This window comes from Mytilus californianus, unplaced genomic scaffold, assembly GCF_021869535.1.
Source record: "Mytilus californianus isolate M0D057914Y unplaced genomic scaffold, xbMytCali1.0.p SCAF_4, whole genome shotgun sequence".
Classification (NCBI taxonomy): Eukaryota; Metazoa; Mollusca; class Bivalvia; order Mytilida; family Mytilidae; genus Mytilus; species Mytilus californianus.
Genome location: NW_026262690.1, coordinates 93,407,142 through 93,426,126, shown reverse-complemented (window position 1 = coordinate 93,426,126; position 18,985 = coordinate 93,407,142).

Sequence of the window (18,985 nt, the reverse complement as noted above, 5' to 3'; positions counted from 1 at the left end):
AAAGTTGCCAATTAATGACTTTAAATCAAATAATTCTCAAAACATGTTCATGGTTACGGCAGAAAGTGAAATTAACTTTAAACTGTCATTATCAGATTTCACTGAATTTAACTTTAACTTTCACAAATTAGTGTCTGTGTATCCACTTGTGAATTCTTGCATTCGCTCGTATGATGCTTCTGTCAGTCTGATTTTCGGCAATGGTGGCAGGTCAGTTTCTCTGTGTGGTTTCCCGCTAACTTTTCGGTAAGTTATACGTTTGTGTATAACCTTCTTCGCGTACTGGCGAATGCATGGATTCCAATATGTTTGTATTATCTGAGTTATTGTAGCTAGTGCTCCAGAATGTATCAATGTTTCATGTACATCCAGTACAACCAATGGAGTAAGTGGGGGATCTATAGGTAATAAATAAGGGAATCTAGCAGTCTCTGTCAGTGGTTCGTTGTGAATCCTCCCACCGCAACGAATAGTTCCATTTAAATCAAAAAATAATCTTAACTGTTTCACGAGTGACAATCTTTTGCTGGTCTGTGACTTCAAGTTGTTATAGTTCACTAGTATCAAGCTGGTCGGTTTTCTCTGTGATTTTGGAATTTTACAGTTGTCTACAAATCTCAGAATAAAGGCGGTCACTCGGATCGTTTTGTATAAGGTGCTGTACCGAGTAATGTCCATAATAATATCAATTCCTGTTTCCTTTAGACTGTTCCTTTTTTCTGTTGGTGTGTTGTCCTTGTTGTCGTGTTCTACGAAGGATGATTATACGGTTCTACTTGTGAGTTCCATGTCGGTCATTTTTTCTCAGTTGTTAGCCATTCCTATCCGTTAAACAAGAGTGTGTTCTATAAAAACTGTTCTGCAGTCAGTCCTCGAGTCAGTCTGCTGGATTCTCTTTAGTTGGACAATATCTCCATTCATCCTGTGCAGTCAAATTTTTTATCTCATCAATTCTGTTCTGAACGAATCGTTTTAACTGTCTCGACGTATTCAACCAGTGTAGAATAATTTGGCTGTCTGACCAAAATACCACTTTGTTGCTAGGTAGGGTAGTCCTGATGTGGCTAATGAGGCGAGCGCCGATAAGTGCTTCCATTAGTTCTAGTTGTGGAAGAGTCAATCTTAAGTGGTGCTACACGATTCTTCGCCATTACTACTGCTAAATTACTTCCATTACCAATATATGCTACTGCTCCATATACGCCCATACTTGCATCGACGAAAACATGTAGTTCATTGTGGTCCATGTTGACTGACGAGCTTGTGAAATAGTGTATCAGTTCTGCAGTTGTTGTGATCTTTAAATATTTAGCAAGTTTTATCGATAAATGTTGTAGTTCCGACAGTAGAGGTTTGTCCCAGTCCATTTTCTGTCTCCATAAATCTTGCATATACTTTAGTAGTTTGGATCTCACAGTAATAGGGCTTAACGGATCGTAAATCCCTGAAGACTGGCTAAGAATCTCCCGCTTTGTTATATTCCCGATTCCCTTGTTCAATTTTACTTCCGGACTAGTTTATCTGTTGTTGTATCCCAACGTAGTCCAAGTATTTTCGTTTTGGTGTCTTTGTCCAGTACATTTTCAGCTTGTGCAAGTTTTCGGGAGATGGTTACTACTTGATGTCCATGAGCGAAGATTAAACCCAGCTTCTGACATTAAGGATCTTGCTTCACGGAAGTATTTAAGAGCTTTCATCTCATTTTCAATGCTTCACAAAATGTTATCAACATACAAATTCTTCTTCCGTTTTGTATTCATCTAAGTGCTTCAGTAATGCTGCATTTAAGATAAATGGAGAGCATTTGGTGCCAAATAATACAGATTAAATCTGTAAGTAGTCAACTGGCTAGTTTGATTATTCAGATCCATATGAAGCGTGTTACATCTCTGTCACTGTTGTCTAGGCCAACATGTAGAAAGGCGTTCTCAATATATGTGCTCACTCCAATTTCAATGAGTCGAAATCTCATCAGAATTTTTGTTAGATCATTAAGTACTGGTGTTATCTGCAGTAAACAATCGTTTAAGCTGGTATGGTTTTGCGATTGTTTGCAGCTTCAATCGTATACTATTCTAATGGATGTGGTAGCTGAGTCCTTTCTTACAGCATGGTGTGGAATGTAATGAGTTTTGACTGGAATCGTGTCTTAATTTACCTTTTCGATGAATCCTCTTTTCTCCTGCTCTTTAATAATATCCCCATATCTGTGTAGTAACTCTAGTTCCCGACAAAGTCTTTTGATTGGGCTCTCTGTTCCTGATTTAGCGATATTAAAGTTTGATGGCAAGTCAAAGTGTTCATGTTTCCATGGCAATTTGGCCTGGTACTGTCCGTTTTCAAATCATTTAAGTCTGTTTTCAATTCTTTTCTCCTCCATATGATGACTTGATGATGTTCAAAAGGACGGGAGAAATTGATGAAGTCCTGTTATCGCTAACTGGTCCTTACAATAAAAAGCCAATTTTGGAGCTAACTGTTGTGAGTCAATCACCTCGTATCACCTTATCCTATACTATCTTACAGTAAAAGTCTGCTCCTATCAGCAACGAAATTTCAAACTGTTCATGTGAAGTGAGTGGATGCGCAAGTTTAAGACTTCTTAAATACGGCAGATTTCTCACGTTACGTGTCATGTTGGTCTGCATAGGAACGTATATGGTTGAAACAATCAGTGCGTGAATTGGTATATTCTCTCCAGAATCGGTCTGTATATCAATGGTTGCAGATTCAAGTTGGCGTACATTGTTACTCACATCTCCAAATGCAGCAAGTTGAACTGTTTCTTTTCCTGTGGCGTTAACATTCACTTTCCTGGCCAAACTCTCAGTAATGAAGGAACGATGAGCGCACTCGTGAAATAAAATGTTTGTTTCTGCGTAATTGTGTTCAAAATGTACTGGTGCTATTGAGGTTTTCAACAAAACATTCGAGTGTTGTTTTACTTTAGATGACGTGTGCATTACAATTGGTACGGCTTTCTCTCCGTTTTGACCTTCCGTCTTTACTGACTGCGACTTCTGTCTAGCTACAAATCGACCTTCACACATGATTGTATGCTTCTTGCTGCATTTTCGGCATTTATTCTGTAATTACATTCTTTGGCGAGAAGCGATCCAAGGCAATTAAAACATAGCTTCTTACGTTTTACTACGTCAACTCTGGCGCAGGGGTCTTTTACCTTTATACATTCATTAGAATCATTAGAATGGTGTTCCGTCACAAAATACGCAAACATGTGTCTCCTTTGGCATTTTTGTCTGTTTATGGTCATAATGAGATTGTTGTCTCGACTTCGCTCCAGCAAAACAAGTAGCTGTCATGCTATTAACTCTGTAATCTGTAGTCTGGCCTACTTCTAGAATGCTGATTTCTATTACAATCGATTTGCGTAATTCAATCAAAGAAATATTGTCGCTGCCATGTTCTCGTGCGATATTTTTGCGAATTTCAGGTGGAAGTTTTCCATGTACAGGGCTCCGTACATCTCTGGTGCCTGGCCTTTTGATTCTAGCCCCGAACATACGCTTCAAGATTGTCTCCATAACTTCTCAGGCTTTGTAAACTGTTGCTAAGAATCGGCATTTCCATTAACGCTGTGCGTAGGTATGAATTACATTATGGGGCTGTCCAAAACTCTCTTTGACTAAATTGACGGTTGTGGTGTAACTTGCATTTGTCAGTGCGAAACCTTCAATTGTTTGGGCGACGTGACCATGGAGTTGGGCCTTCTGGTAACTAAATGTCTGTATCTCGGTCAAATTACTGTTGTAATGGATAGTTGATTCATACGAATACCTGAAAGGTTTGGCATTATAAAATGTCCCCATCAAAGTGCGGTAAATCTAGTTTCGATAATCTGTGGTTTTGACTGCTATTTGATACCGAAGAAAAGCCTTGGTTGTACAAATTACTTGTAGACTGCAAGTCACGATGGGTATTTAGCATGGAGCGGAAATCATCAAAATGTGTTTGTTGTACATTTATTACATGTCCATTGCTGTGTATGACATTGTCATTGGTAAGCGATGAATTCGTCGGGTAAGTTGGCGTAAAACTGTTTGCGTTTGGATCTAAAGACGTTGCAGCGACTCTTACATTTTGAGACAGGAAATCATTGTGTGACAGTTTTATTTCGAATTTTCCGAAACTTGGACTCTTGATTAAACATATACTCATCAGACTCTTGTATTTCCTCCGCTACATCCTCCTCCGACGTTGAATCCAGTATCTTTTCATTTAATTCCACGATAGTTCTCTGTTTCTGTTCAATGGCATCCGCTATCAGTTTCACTTCGTCTTTGTCTAAGTCCGATTTCTTTTCAATGTCCTCGAATTTCTTTAGTAACCGTGTCATTTGTCCTCTGTGTCCTGCCCGTACTGCTTTCAACTTCGAATCCATTATTTTCAACAGTCACGGCACCAAAATGCAGTGGCGATAGGAGACATGTAAAATATACAGTCGTTCAAGTTTACCATTTAATAACATTTTATTTCGACTTCTGCCCAAGCCGACGTCATTGACGTACCGACATCGACAAACGAAAGTACAATAAAAGAGGAACGTAGTTTGCGCTATCCACGACACTCAGGAAAGCAGTCAAATTCTGCGTACACTACGAAAGAATGGAACCTTTATTGATCTCATGTGGTTTTTAAAATCTTGTAAAAGCCCTTGATCCGGCATCTTTACATTCACAGTTATCTTGTTTTTATCTTACTCTTTTTGCTGGGATAGGGTCACTTTGGGAGTGATTAAAAGAGAGGCGAAAGATACCAAAGAGACATTTAAACTCACAAGTCGAAAACAAACTGTCAATGCCATGGCAAAAAACAAAGCACGACGAAAAAATAAACAAGTACACAAAGCAATGTGTCAATCCGTCTTTCTCAATCGTCAACAAGTCCACATTCAGTTCTCTTTTCGCAGTGTCCGATATGATCAGTGGGTAGATCCTTTTCTTTTCTAAACCATTCAAGTTGGTGAATATATTTGGATTGTTTTTTTTTCAAACTTGTTCTTGAAATTCACTGGGAAATCAATCTTTTCAACGTTAACTCATCTCCCATCGCTGGTACTTGTTCACCCGGCCGTGAATTTTAAGGTCTACAATTCGTGGTGTATTGATGCCAAAAAATTGCTCGTCCTGGTTCTTCACATCCATGATCGCTTTATTGTATGCCAGCCAATTATGTAAGACCTAGTATTGAGATCCGGCAATGGATCTATATTTGCCGATATCAAATGTTATACTAATCACCTCTTTCAGTGCCTCATCACTTTTATCATATGTCCAACTTGCAAATTTCTCTCCAAAGCTATTATACATCGTTTTCAACATATCTTCAAAATTGGTCGCCTTTGTGAATACTTTGTCCAGCAATGCATAATTACTAAGCTTCTTCTTCTTCCTTCTTATCACCAACCATCTTTTCAATTATACAATGTAAAATCACATAATCCATCTGGACTGTGAGTTTAATTGTCCTTGAGGCAAATAACCCATCCAAGGTTTTTTCCTAGGGTTTCCTACTTCTCTTACGATTGTTCCTTGTTTCTACTGGTTTCTCCACAACACTTTTTAACAAAGCAGTCTTTTTAATTCCACTAACACCATTCATGCTCTGTTTCCAGGTCCATCTTTAAAGTTCCCTGTATGGTCATTTCCTTACCTTTCCTTTTTGTCCGTTTTGTTTCAATCAGTTCAGTTATATGAGCTTTTTCTTATTTTTTAATTTTTTCAAGCAGTTGATTCCTTGCAATAACTGTTTTACTATTTCAACATCCAACATCCTACTTTTTGTTAATGCCATTTCGTTATTGTATATCTTTTTATCATCATTCTAAACAATTGTTTTTATCATTTCAAAGTTTATTTAATATTTTTTTTATAACTACCCCGATACTAGTTACTTATCAACAAGGAGGGAAAATAAGCCTATTATGATTTAGGGTTTATTTGTAAACCGTTACTTTTAACATAGGTTCCCACCAATTCATTTTCTTTTTTTCTAGTCTAGTGAAAGCCCCTACTGTATTAATTTTCAGTTCTTCTATTCCTAGGAATTAAAAGTTTTACTTTGTCAGAATTTTACATCCAATTCTGTAATTTCTGTGATTTTAAATATCACATTTTCTGGTATTTTTTTTTCTCCATTTTATAGCTTAATGATTCATTTTCATTCAGATCATCTGAGTAAATACAATCTCCCACACTTTCCATTTTATTTTTTAATGCCATGTCTTTATTGTATTTCTCATTTTTATCATTCTCATGCCAGGTCAATTGTTCTTTCGAACTAGACTACTATTTGTAATGGTTAAGGGTTAATGTTTCGGGTTTATATTTTTAAAACCCAGTGCTATGTGTTTGTGCAGCCACACTGTCAATTCTATAGTACTGGCCTAATGTTTTCTGAAACAAAATACCCAGGGGGAAAAACCCTCGATAGATCTCACCACAGATCCAATACCGAGGTCTGATAATACTTACCTCCTTCCTATGGTCTAAATCTAATTCGAAAAAGATCCCAACTACAGTACTTTTATCCTGACTAGAGCATATGACAGATAGACTATAAGGTTTTACCGACCAAATGGCCAAGATGTGTTTAATAACAGAAGATCCACATCATAGGCTACAAATCGGGGTCTGAGATTACTGACCCCTTACCATCACTTAATTAAAAAATGTATTACGACAATATTTTGATCCGCACATGATGCAAATTAAAGATGTCAGACCACCAATTGAAAATCCCCATCTTTTCAACCATTTTTTTCCATTTTCACAGCTTCCTAAAAATTTTACCTTAAGATTAACTTCATGGAAACCAGTTATATGTTGTATATGTATCACCTTTCTACATGCTAATTTTCAACCCATGTCCAACTCATCCAGCAGCGCCTGCATACGGAGTATATATCTCCAAGTTGATACGATATTCCAGGGCCTATATTTCGTGTCATGATTTCCTTGATAGAGGGTTGCTGCTCACAAGGAAACTTCTGAACGAAGAGTTCCATGTGGTGAAGTTGAAGTCATCCTTTCGTAAATTTTACGGACGCCATCACGTGTTGGTTGAGCGTTATGGAATATCCGATTCACAGATGATAACCGACAACGGATATGTTCCGATTGTCGTAACTACAATCCCGTCTTCCCTTTCCCCGAATATGACCTACCGAATTAGACTTATTACTGGGTACCAACATGAGCAACTCGACGGGTGCCACATATGGAGCAGTATCTGCTTACCCTTCCGGAGCTCCTGAGATCACCCCCAGTTTTTGGTGGGGTTCGTGTTGGTTAGTCTTTAGTTTTTTATGTTGTGTTTTGTGTACTGTTGTTTTGTGTTTGTCATTTTCTTTTTTAGCCATGGCGTTGTCAGTTTATTTTGACTTATGAGTTTGAATGTCCCTTTCGCCTCTCTTTAAAGTCTTGTAGTAAAATACCAACGTTCCTTCCGAAGGTAACTACTACTGTCAATAACCCCTGGTTTTCTGGAAATCTTGAATAAGTATACTATGGAGCGCATTAATCCTCAATTTTTAATGCAGACTTATGGACACAAGTAAATTTTGGCTCAATATATATTTTTCTTTCATCAACAGTTTCATTTCTGCAAATTTGTTGGTCAGTTTAAGTAAACAATGACATCAAAAGCACTATTTTTAGTTCTAGATTGGAGTGACTGAATTTTAGGTCTGACACCTAAATGCAATGACTTCAGGTTTCCTAGACTAAAATGTCCCGGTATGAGGACTCACGCAAGGACTACCTTATATGTTGAATATGGGGGTCTGATATAACAGACCCCTAAGCTACTCTAAATCTAACTCCAGACGGCAATGCTTTTATCCACACTAGTAACAAAATCAAACCAGTGACCTACGGTTTCTTGAGTCAAATTGCACATTTTGACACAACTCTTGGAAGGTCTACAACACATTTCTATTATCAAGTTCTGACGTTACTGACCTCTGTGGGTTGATATGAATTATCATTGATAATTATGGTCATAATCATAAATTAACAAAACTTCAAACTTTTATAAAAAAAGGACTTTCTACCTCAGGAATAGGCTACCTTATGAATTAGCTGTATTTGCAAAACCTTTCGAAATTGTTTGGTCCTCAATGCTCTTCAACTTTGTACTTTAATTTACCATTTTAAACTTTTTGATTTTGAGCGTCACTAACGAGTCTTTTGTATTCACAAAAGGTACAAATAAAAGCTAGTGGCCTATAGTTTTCTAGATCAAATTGTCTAGTGGGATATCTTTTACGCCCTAGATGTAAATAAAAGGCAGTGGTTTATGGATTATTTAATCAAGAAGCCCAGATAGGATACTTCACGGAATGTCTAAATAATATATAATATATAGAACATAGAATATCGGAATTACATAACTGACCCTATCAACCATATTTCCATTCGTAAAATAAGAATCAATACGGCAATGCTTTTATCTGCACTATAATGTTCAAATACAATCCAATAGCCCTATATTTCCTGGACCAAAAGGCTCAAGGGTGACAATTCACCGAAGGTCTATACCATTGGTCCAATATCAAGGTATGACTTATCCAACCTAAATCTAACTCATAAACAAATCCTTATGACCATACTTTTATTTGATCTCCACAAGGTATAAATGCAAACGAGAGGCCTAAGGTTTCCTGGACAAAGGCCCAGGTAAGAAAACTCACCGAAGGTCTTTACCACATGCCCAATATCGGGGTCTTACATTACTGACCCCCGTCACTCGCCCTAAATTCAATTCGGAAAAACCTCTTTGATATTATTTCATATGCACTAGATTCCAATCAAAGGCAGTGAACTTTTATTTCCTGGATCAAAATGCCCAAACAACTCACGGAAGGTCTACACCATACAAAGGCCTAGTTGGGACAAGCCAGGAATGTCCAATATCGGGGTCTGACATTACAGACAAACTGCACTTGGTCTAAATTTAAATCGTTCCCTATAGCAATTCTTGTTTCGCACTATATACAAATAAAAGTCAGTGGCCTAATGAGGTCCTATATCGGGATCTGACATTGTGCCTCTTCCCTTCTATTTCTCTACAGCAATTCATTATCTGCACGAGACCAAAGGCTTCCTTGACGGAAATTCCCTGGTGGTACAACCAACGGAAAGTCTTCTACATACGTCAATGTCTGACATAAATAACCCCCTAACCACCCTAAATTTACCTCGTAAAGATAGGTCACAGTCCTAAATGGTCGAGTTGCAATTTTTTGACTAAATGTTGCTGAAAAATGAATGATTTCCAATGTCTTGAAAAATGAGAGAAAAATCCCCAAACAATTCAATAATAGCTTCAATATATGTACAAACGTCCTGCAAAGTTTCAGGAAACTGGCTTGAAAACTGTAGGCCGAGGTAATTACACAAAAATTGTACCCTCTTTCAGTTTGCTGGAAAATTACTAAGTTCCCAAGTCTGGAAAAAATGAGCCGGCTTGCCAATCTAAGACATTCTCCACGTTGCCCATGGTACCAGAGATAGAGGTAGGCATTGCCTCTAAAATGGCCAATAGCACTTCTGCCCTAGACCCGTACGATTTGTCACCATAGGGTGAGGAGTACCAGGTGTGTCACATATTCCAAATAACTATTGCGACTAGCCAAACTTAGACATTCTTCACGTTGGCAATGGTAGCAGAGGTAGAATTAGACATTGCCTCTAAAATCGTCTTTAGCACGTATGATCTAGTCCCGTACGAGTTTTTCAGCATAGGATTGTGGGTACCTAATATGTCACATAGTTAAAATTAACTATTTTCAGTATGCCAAACTAAGAGTTTAACCACGTTGGCCATGATACCAAAGGAAGTGGAAGAGGTTAGGTAGACATTGCCTCTAAAATGCCCTTAAGCACTTATTCCCTATACCCATACGAGTTTGTCAGCATCAGGTAAAAGGGAGGTACAAGGAATGTCACATAGTCTTAACTTAAGTATTGCAAGAAGGCCAAACTAAAAAAATCTCCACGTTGGCCATTGTATCATTCAATACTGTTTTATCTAAAATTCAATACTACAAGAGGTAAAGTGTGACATTGCTTCTTAAATGGTCTATAGCACTTATACCCTAGACCCGTACAAGCTTGTCAGAAAAGGGGTTGGGGGTACCTGGTATGTCACATAGTCCGACTTGTCTATGACCGGCTGGCCAAACTAAGATATTCTCTAAGTTGGTAATGATACCAGAGGTAGAAGAAAACATTTCCTCAAAAAAGGCTCATAGCACTGATGCCCTATACCCGTACACTTTTATCAGCATATGGTGAAAAAGGGGGTACCTGCTATATAACACATGGTCCATCTTAGCTATCGAAGGCCGACCAAACTAAGAAATTCTCCAAGTTGGCCTTTGTACCAGAGATACAGGTAGACATTGCCTCTAAAATGGCCCTTCGCACTTATGTCTTAGATCCGTATGAGTTTGTCAGCAAACTAGAGTGAGCCAGCTGGCAAAAATAAAAGATTCTCAACTTTGGCCATGGTACTGGAGGTAGAGTCATACATTGCCTCTAATATGGCCAATAGCACTTATGCCCTAGACCCGAACGATTTTGTCAGCATATGGTTATGAGGGGGATACTGGTATGTTACGTAGTCAAATTTAACTATTTCGGGCTGGCCAAGACACGTTGGCAATGGAACCAGACGTAGAAGTAGAAATTGCCTCTAAATTGGCTTTTAGCACTTATGCCTCAAAATAATAACCCATACGAGCCTGTCAGCATAAGGTGAGGGAAGGGGTGAATTAGGGTACCATGTATGTCACATATTCCGGGTAAACTATTGCCGGGTGGCCAAACTAAAAGATTCACTTCGTTGGCCATGATATCAGAGGAAGAAGAAGAAGACAGTGCCTCTTAAATGGCTCATAGCACTGAAGCACTATAACCGTACAATTTGCAAGCATATCGTGAAAAAAGGGGGGGGGGGGGGGGGTTGGCGGGGGTTACCGCCATATATCGCATAGACCAACTTAACTATTGCCGGCTGGCCAAAAGAAGAAATTCTCCAAGTTGGCCATGGTACTAGAGATATAGGTAGACATTGCCTCTAAAATGGTTCTGAGCACTAATGCCCTAAACCTGTATGAGTTTGCCATCGGATGGGGCGAACTTGTTATATCCCATAGTCCGATTTAACTATTATCGGATGGCCAATCTAAAAGATACTCCACGTTGGCCATGGTACCATACAATATAATCTAAAATCAGTACTACCAGAGGTAGATGGTGACATTGTCTCAAAAATGGTCTATAACACTTATGCCATAGACCCATACAAGTTTGTCAGCATAGAGTGGGGGTAGCTGGTATGTCACATAGTCTAACTTAGCTATTGCCTGCTGGCCAAACTAAGAGATGCTCCACGTTGGCCGTGATACAAGAGGTAGAAGACATTGCCTCTAAAATGTCCTTTACCACTTATGCCCTTGACCCGTACGAGTTTGTAAGCATCGGGTGGGGAAACTTGGTACGTAACATAGGCCAAACTAAAAGATTTTACATGATGGCCATGATACAAAAGGTAGAGGCATTGCCTCTAAAATGGCCTTTAGCACTTCTGCCCTCGACCTAAACGAGCTGGGCAGCATTTGGTGAACAGGGGGAGGCGTTGTACCTAGTATGTCACATAATGTGACTTAACTATTGCCTGCTAGCCAAACTAAGGGATAATCCACGTTATCCATTGTACCAAAGGAAGAGGTAGATATTATCTAAATGGCTCTTAGCACTTACGCCCTAGACCCGTATAAGTTTGTCAGAATAGGGTTTGGGGTTCTTGCATTTCACATATTCCGACTTAACTATTATCGAATCGGCATACTAAGAGATTCTCCACAGTGGCCATGATACAAGAGGTAGAAGAAGATATTGCCTCTTAAATGGCTCTGAGCACTTATGCCCTTGACCCATACGAGCTTGTCAGCATGGGGTGAAGGGTGAGGGGGTGTACCTGGTATGTAAACTTGCGAACTTGTTATATCTCATAGTCAGACTTAACTATTGCCACCTGGCCAAACAGAGATTCTCCAAGTTAGCCATGGTACCATAGTTAGTGGTAGATATTACTTCTTAAATGGCTTGTTGCACTCATGTCCTAGACCTGTTCGAGTTTGTCAGCATAGAGTAAAAAGGGGGGAACCTGGAATATCACATAGTCCAATTTAACTATCAAACTAAAAGATTGTTCACGTCAACCATGATACCAGAGGTGGAGGTAAACATTGCCTCTAAAGGGGCTCGTAGCACTGATGCTCTAGACCCGTACGCGTACGAGTTTTCAGCATAGGGTTTTGGGTACCTGGTATGACTCATTGTCGAACTTTACTATTATCTGTTGGCCAAACTAAGAGATCACAATGTTTGCCATGATACCAGAGGTAGAAGAAGACATTGCCTCTAAAGTCGCTCAGATCACTAGTACTTATACCCTAGACCCATGCGAGCTTGTCAGCATTTTGGGGTTGGGGTGGTGGGTGGGAAGGGGGGTCGTTGTATCCTGGTTTATTACATAGTTCAATTAACAATTGCCGGCTTGCCAAACTAAGAAATTATCCACGTTAGCCATGGTACCACAGGTATAGATACGCATTGCATCTTAAATGGCTCTGAGCACTTATGCCCTAGACAATTATAAGAGTGTCAGCATATTTCAGTGAGCCGGCTGCCCAAACTGAAAGGTTATCAACTTGGGGCCATGATACCAGAAGTAGAGACAGACATTACCTCTAAAATAGCACTTAACAATTATGCCCTAGATCTGTAGGCAGATTGTCAGCATAGGGTTAAATGGGGTATACCTGGTATGTCACATAGTCCAACTTCACTACTGTCGGCTGGCCAAACCTAGATATTATTCGCGTTGGCCATGAAACAAGAGGTAGAAGAAATTGCCTCTAAATGGCCATTATGACTTATGCCCTTGACCCGTAAGACCTTGTCAGCATTGGGTGAAGAATGGGTCGGGGGTTCCTGGTATGTCATACTCTCACTTAACTATTGCCGGCAAGCCCAACTTATTGTGTCAGCATAGGGCGAGGGAGTCGGGGTACCGGGTATGTCACATAGTCCGACTTAACTATTGCCGGCTTGCCAAACTAAGATATTCTCCATATTGGCCATGGTACCAGAGGTAGTGGTAGATATTGCCTCTGAAATGAATCATAGTACTAATGTCGTAGACTCGTACGAGTTCGTCAGCATGGGATAAAAAGGGGGAACCTAATATGTAACATAGTCCAATTTAACTATTACCGGCTGGTCAAACTAAAAGATTGTTCACGTTGACCATGATACCAGACGTAGAGGTATGAATGGCCTAAAAAATGGCCTATAGCACTTATGGCCTAGAGCCGTACGAGTTTTCAGCATAGCGATAGGGGGACCAGGTATGTCTTATTGTCCAACTTAACTATTGCCGGCTGATCAAACTAAGTCACTCTTCACGTTCGCCATGGTACCAGAGGTAGAGGTAGATATTGCCTCTGAAATGAATCATAGTATTTATGTCGTAGACTCGTATGAGTTCGCCATCATGGGATAAAAAGGGGCACCTAATATGTAACATAGTCCAATTTAACTATTACCGGCCGGTCAAACTAAAAGATTATTCACGTTGACCATGATACCAGAAGTAGATGTATGCATTGCCTCTAAAATGGCCTATAGCACTGATGGCCTAGAGCCGTACGAGTTTTCAGTATTGGGTTAGGGGGATCTCTCATTGTCCATCTTTAAAATGGCCCATAGCACGTATGCTTTAGACCCGTACGTATTTGTTAGCATGTGTGGTGGATGGGAGGGGGGGGGGGGGGCTTGTATCCTGATATGTCAAATAGTCCAACTTCACTACTGTCGGCTGGCCAAACCTATATATTATTCACGTTGGCCATGATACAAGAGGTAGAAGAAGACATTGCCTCTAAAATGGCCTTTATGACTTATGCCCTTGACCCTTAAGACCTTGTCAGCATTGGGCGAAGGATGGGATTGGGGTACCTGGTATGGCATACTCTCACTTAACTATTGCCGGCAAGTCAAACTAATTGTGTCAGCATATGGCGAGGGAGTCGGGGTACCGGGTATGTCACATAGTTCGACTTAACTATTGCCGGCTGGCCACACTAAGAGATTCACCACGTTAGCCATGAAACAAGAAGAAGATGAAGACATTGCCTCTAACATGGCTCTGAGCACTTATGTCCTTGACCCATACGAGCTTGTCACTATTATACGAAGGGTGTGTTGCTTTAGACCCGTGCGAGTTTGTTAGCATGTGTGGTGGGGGGGGGGGGGGTCCTTGTATCCTGATATGTCACATAGTCATAGTCCAACTTCACTTCTGTCGGCTGGCCAAACCTAGATATTATTCACGTTGGTACCAGTTGTTGCCTCTAAAGTGGCTCATAGAACCTATGCCCCAAATCCGTACCAGTTTGCCAGCATAGGGTAGGGGTACCTGGTCTTATCTTTTAGTCTGAGCTGTTAAATATGGTCGAAAACGATTGTATATAATAGGAGTACTGTATAATTATGAAAGTGATTTAAAACCAGTAAAAAATGTCACGTCGGCATGTAAGAGAATTTAATAACAACCATTTTGTAATTCTATATGGAACGTGTCTTTACCGAGAAGCATCTGTAGATTGTATTTATGGTTCAGCTTAATGTTTTTATATAAAAAGCTATTCATTCATGTTTCAATTGACATTTTATATAATTTACCGAAAAAATATTTGTAATTATCGGTACTCCGTAAGTGTTCCCCTTTTATAATTGATTAAGTAAACGCAGACCTCGAAGAAGACACCCATAGTGTTCAGATTTTATTGTTATTTATAGCAATCTCAAATATAAACAGCAAACATGATTTTATCCTAATAAACGATATTTCCTTACAACGCTTAATCGAACCCAGGTCATCTCATGAATATTATCGCAGGCTCATGAATATTATTGCAGATTGGATAGAAAGTTGCCGACTGTTATCGCCGGCTAGCTACACAATAGTAATTTTTGGGGCCGGCAAAGCCGCGCGAAAATTTACTTTCGATTTCGTACACAATAATTCTTTATTTTGGATAGAATATTCATTTCATCCTGTTTTCGACAAGATGGGTTATGTTTGTAGTTCTCACTTTGTCTATGACAGCTTATTCATTTCATTGCTTATTTTCAGTTCTAACTAGCTAACAGTTACCAACCGAATCAAAAATAAATAGTAGTCCCTTCCTTCTTTTTTTTTTTTTATCTTTATTAGTCCCTTCCTTCTTTTTTTTTTATCTTTAAAGTATCATTTGTCGATATATGCGGATTGTGTCTCCAAAGCTGTAAACTTCATGAATATTCACAATGAATCTCATGAAAAAGGCATAAAATGAAACTAAAATTAGCTTAATTTTATATAATTTCTGTAACTGTTTGTTACATGATCATTAATATTTAATGAATAAATGCTTGACACCTTCTGATACAAGTATTTGTAGTTTTACGCATCAAAGAAGACTTAATATTTTAATTATTCTAAAGTAGTAAGTTTTAAAGGGAGGTAAATCATATTTTTTTAAAGATTTTTAACAAAAATTGTATTCCACATTTCTATGCTTTTGAGGGTTACAATTTAAATTCTTAAAAAAAAATACTGCTTAACATTGTGTTTTAAAAAAGTATTTCCTTATTTCTCCACTCCTGCAGTGTACTATATTTTTTTTTAAATCTATGTCTCACCCTTTCAACGCGTGCAGCGCGGTTTGCTGATAAAATATACAAATTTCTTTTAATTCTTGATCAAGAAATGAAAATGTAAAAGTCAGTGGCGGATTCATATTAGGTGTGGAGGGCGTACGCCACCCTCCTCTTCCAACGGAAAAATATCTTCTTATTTTTTGCATAAAATCGTCCAACGCTTTTTTGTATCCCTCCATTCGGCGGTATATATATATATATATCGTTTTTGGCAATTACTCCCCCCCCCCCCTTTCTCCCTTTTCTCCTTCAAAATTATTGGATCCACCCCTAAAACGCATTCATAGTGTCTACGATTGTTAAACTAAAAAGCGTCAAATATAGTATAGAAAAACATTTGAGTCTTATGCAACTTTTGGGTTTATAGACATATCTGAAAACTGGCTGCTAGCGGAGTGGCTGCTAGCGAGTGGCTGCTAGCTTGAGCCTAGCCAAATTCAAGTGAGAGTGCAAGTACCTCTGTGTTATAAAACCGGAAAGGAATGTGTTTGCGTAAATCCTTTGGGACAACGTCTTGTTTTCCACTGTTTTAGATGGTCTTGTGACTGAGTCACGTGGTGAACATACGCAACTACATACTACGATCATTCCTCCATCACTTCTTATGATGTGGTAAGCAACTGGATTCATACCGTGGGAACGCCTGCTTCTAGTAGATAAATTTGTAAGAAATTTGGCTGCGAATCAGATGTGACAATTGATCAACAAAAACATCATTAAACAGTGCACTCTATTTCTTGATGATCTTATAATAGATGGGTGTACCATTGACGTTCTGTCGTAAAAAGACAAAATACATGACGAACCTTAGTATACGAGAATCAAGAGTGTGCATGTTAGAGTATTTAGAATTTACCCATTCTCTTGACCTAACGTCCAGTGACAAATAGTTCATGTATATTCAGGACAAAACCGATTTATCAATAAATCAATGAAGTAGGTTCTGCAAAGTGGGTGGACCAGGATGAACTCAAGGACGGGGAAATTTGGACTGCTATTGGAAAAAGAGGTTTTGTCTGATAGGGAAAGCAATACATGCCAACTAGTCCTACGAATCCCTCGATGGGTTTTTGCAGGATGTGCATCAGACTTACCGTTCCCATTCTGACAGGGCGTGGCTCCATTTATATCCACCCCGCACAGTCATAAGGACGCCCCTTTTGTCACTGTATAGCTGGTGGTCGCAAAATTTCATGATTTAAGACATGAACGTGAGCATGGGCTGGGACTAACTTTTTGTTAGAACTCTCACCCTTTTATTATCTGCAAATAAGATCATACAATAAAACCCAGTTAAGTAAAACACAGAGCTCTACGATAGCGTTATATATGATAGATAACATAAAGACAGTTATATATATGAATGGAAGAATGACAAACAATGCCGTATCAAAAAATGCTCGCAGTTCCTGAAAGCAAGCTCAAAGCACTTCATTTGTTCATGTCAAATTATGCAGTATGATATCGGCAGATGTACTTCATAGTATATATTTCATACAGCAACACTATACAATGGATATAAAAAGTGTAGAAAGGCACTACCGTCTGTAATTCCTAGAACAAACCAGTTCTTACTTTCTTCGTCCTGAACATGCATGAAATATCTGACAATGGACGTCACAGTTAGCAACCAACAATCAATCAATTATGTTCTTTATCTCGATGCAGAAAAACAAACGGAACATTTACGTCTTGATTATCCAGTTTAAATATTTTTTTTCCCAACATGGGCAGATCTAGTTTTAACCAGACGAAATTTTATTTCCTAATATGCCTAATATTGAATGTGACGAAACACTATATATAAAATAAAGTTGTAAATGCACAAAAACGGACAAATTAAAAATTCATATATATAATTAAAAAGAGATATTGTAATATGTGCGTCAATGTTTGCCAGCAACCAAACGATACAAAAAATTATAGACTTCTACAAATCAAGCATTGGTGCTTTCTGATTGGTCCACGCGTCATTTCTGGAAACAGTGTAATTTACGAGGACGGAAGGTGGTTCATAATATTTTTAACATTTTTAAAACAATATTTTCTATATTTAGCTCAGATGTCTCCTGAAAACATTTCAAAATGGGTAACAAATTTGGGCCATTTAATAGTTGCCAAATATTTTACCAGCAGTATATTGGCACTGCTTAAATGCAATGAGGTTGTCTTTGGGGTGTAATAAATTTCTCCTTTAATCATCTTTACGCGTAACATTTCCTTGACTTTTTAAATGTCTTAATTTATATTACTTATGAAATGTGAAATAAATGTTAACTTATAAATATCAGAGTTAAAAGTATCCAACATAATAAATGATAATAATTACTATTTATAAAAACTCTATATATATGAATAGGAATCATATTTATCGACCACTGCATGCATGGTTTTTATTCAGTGCAAGCTCACGTTGCTTTAACAATAATAATATAATAAAAAAAATATTGATCAATGCATTTTCGTATGTCACGGGAATTTATATGTATATAATAAATTTTACATCGATTGCAAACACTCAAATCTTTGTGGTCACGATAAAGTAATGAAAGAAGTAGGTGATGAATAAATAAAATACAGTTGTTCAGAACATGGAAGTATTATATTGGTCAATGTAATGCTTCCATGATCAGAACAACAAAAAATCACTACGTGAGTCCGACATTCGATTGCCTGCAGAGAAAACAAATAGCACAAAGATTGTGTAACAATATTTTCATGCGATGCTAATTATATAATGTTTAATACTTCTCGCCTGAAATGTTTAAGCATATTACACTTACATTATCAAACCAATTATTATGTAGATACTTTCACCTTTATTTTCACATTATTTAACACAACTGATATATTGAAACTATCTAGAAGACTAATGCCTCATATATAATAAGGATTTATATGATTTTGAAATTTATTTATATAATTTTTCGTACATAAAAGACAGAGCATCATAAGCCTCTAACAGTCTAAAGGCTGGTTGGTATTAATATAAATATTTATTGACAAATATAATTATGTATATTTGAAATTGCACTGTATTGTATTTAATGTAAATTTACCAAGTTGTACTTTTAAATAAAAATAATTATCTATTTATACTGATACGACCCCGTAGTAGATAAGGATAGTTAAAAAATATATTTAATCAATGAATAAATGATATTAATACAGGATGTTATGTATATTGA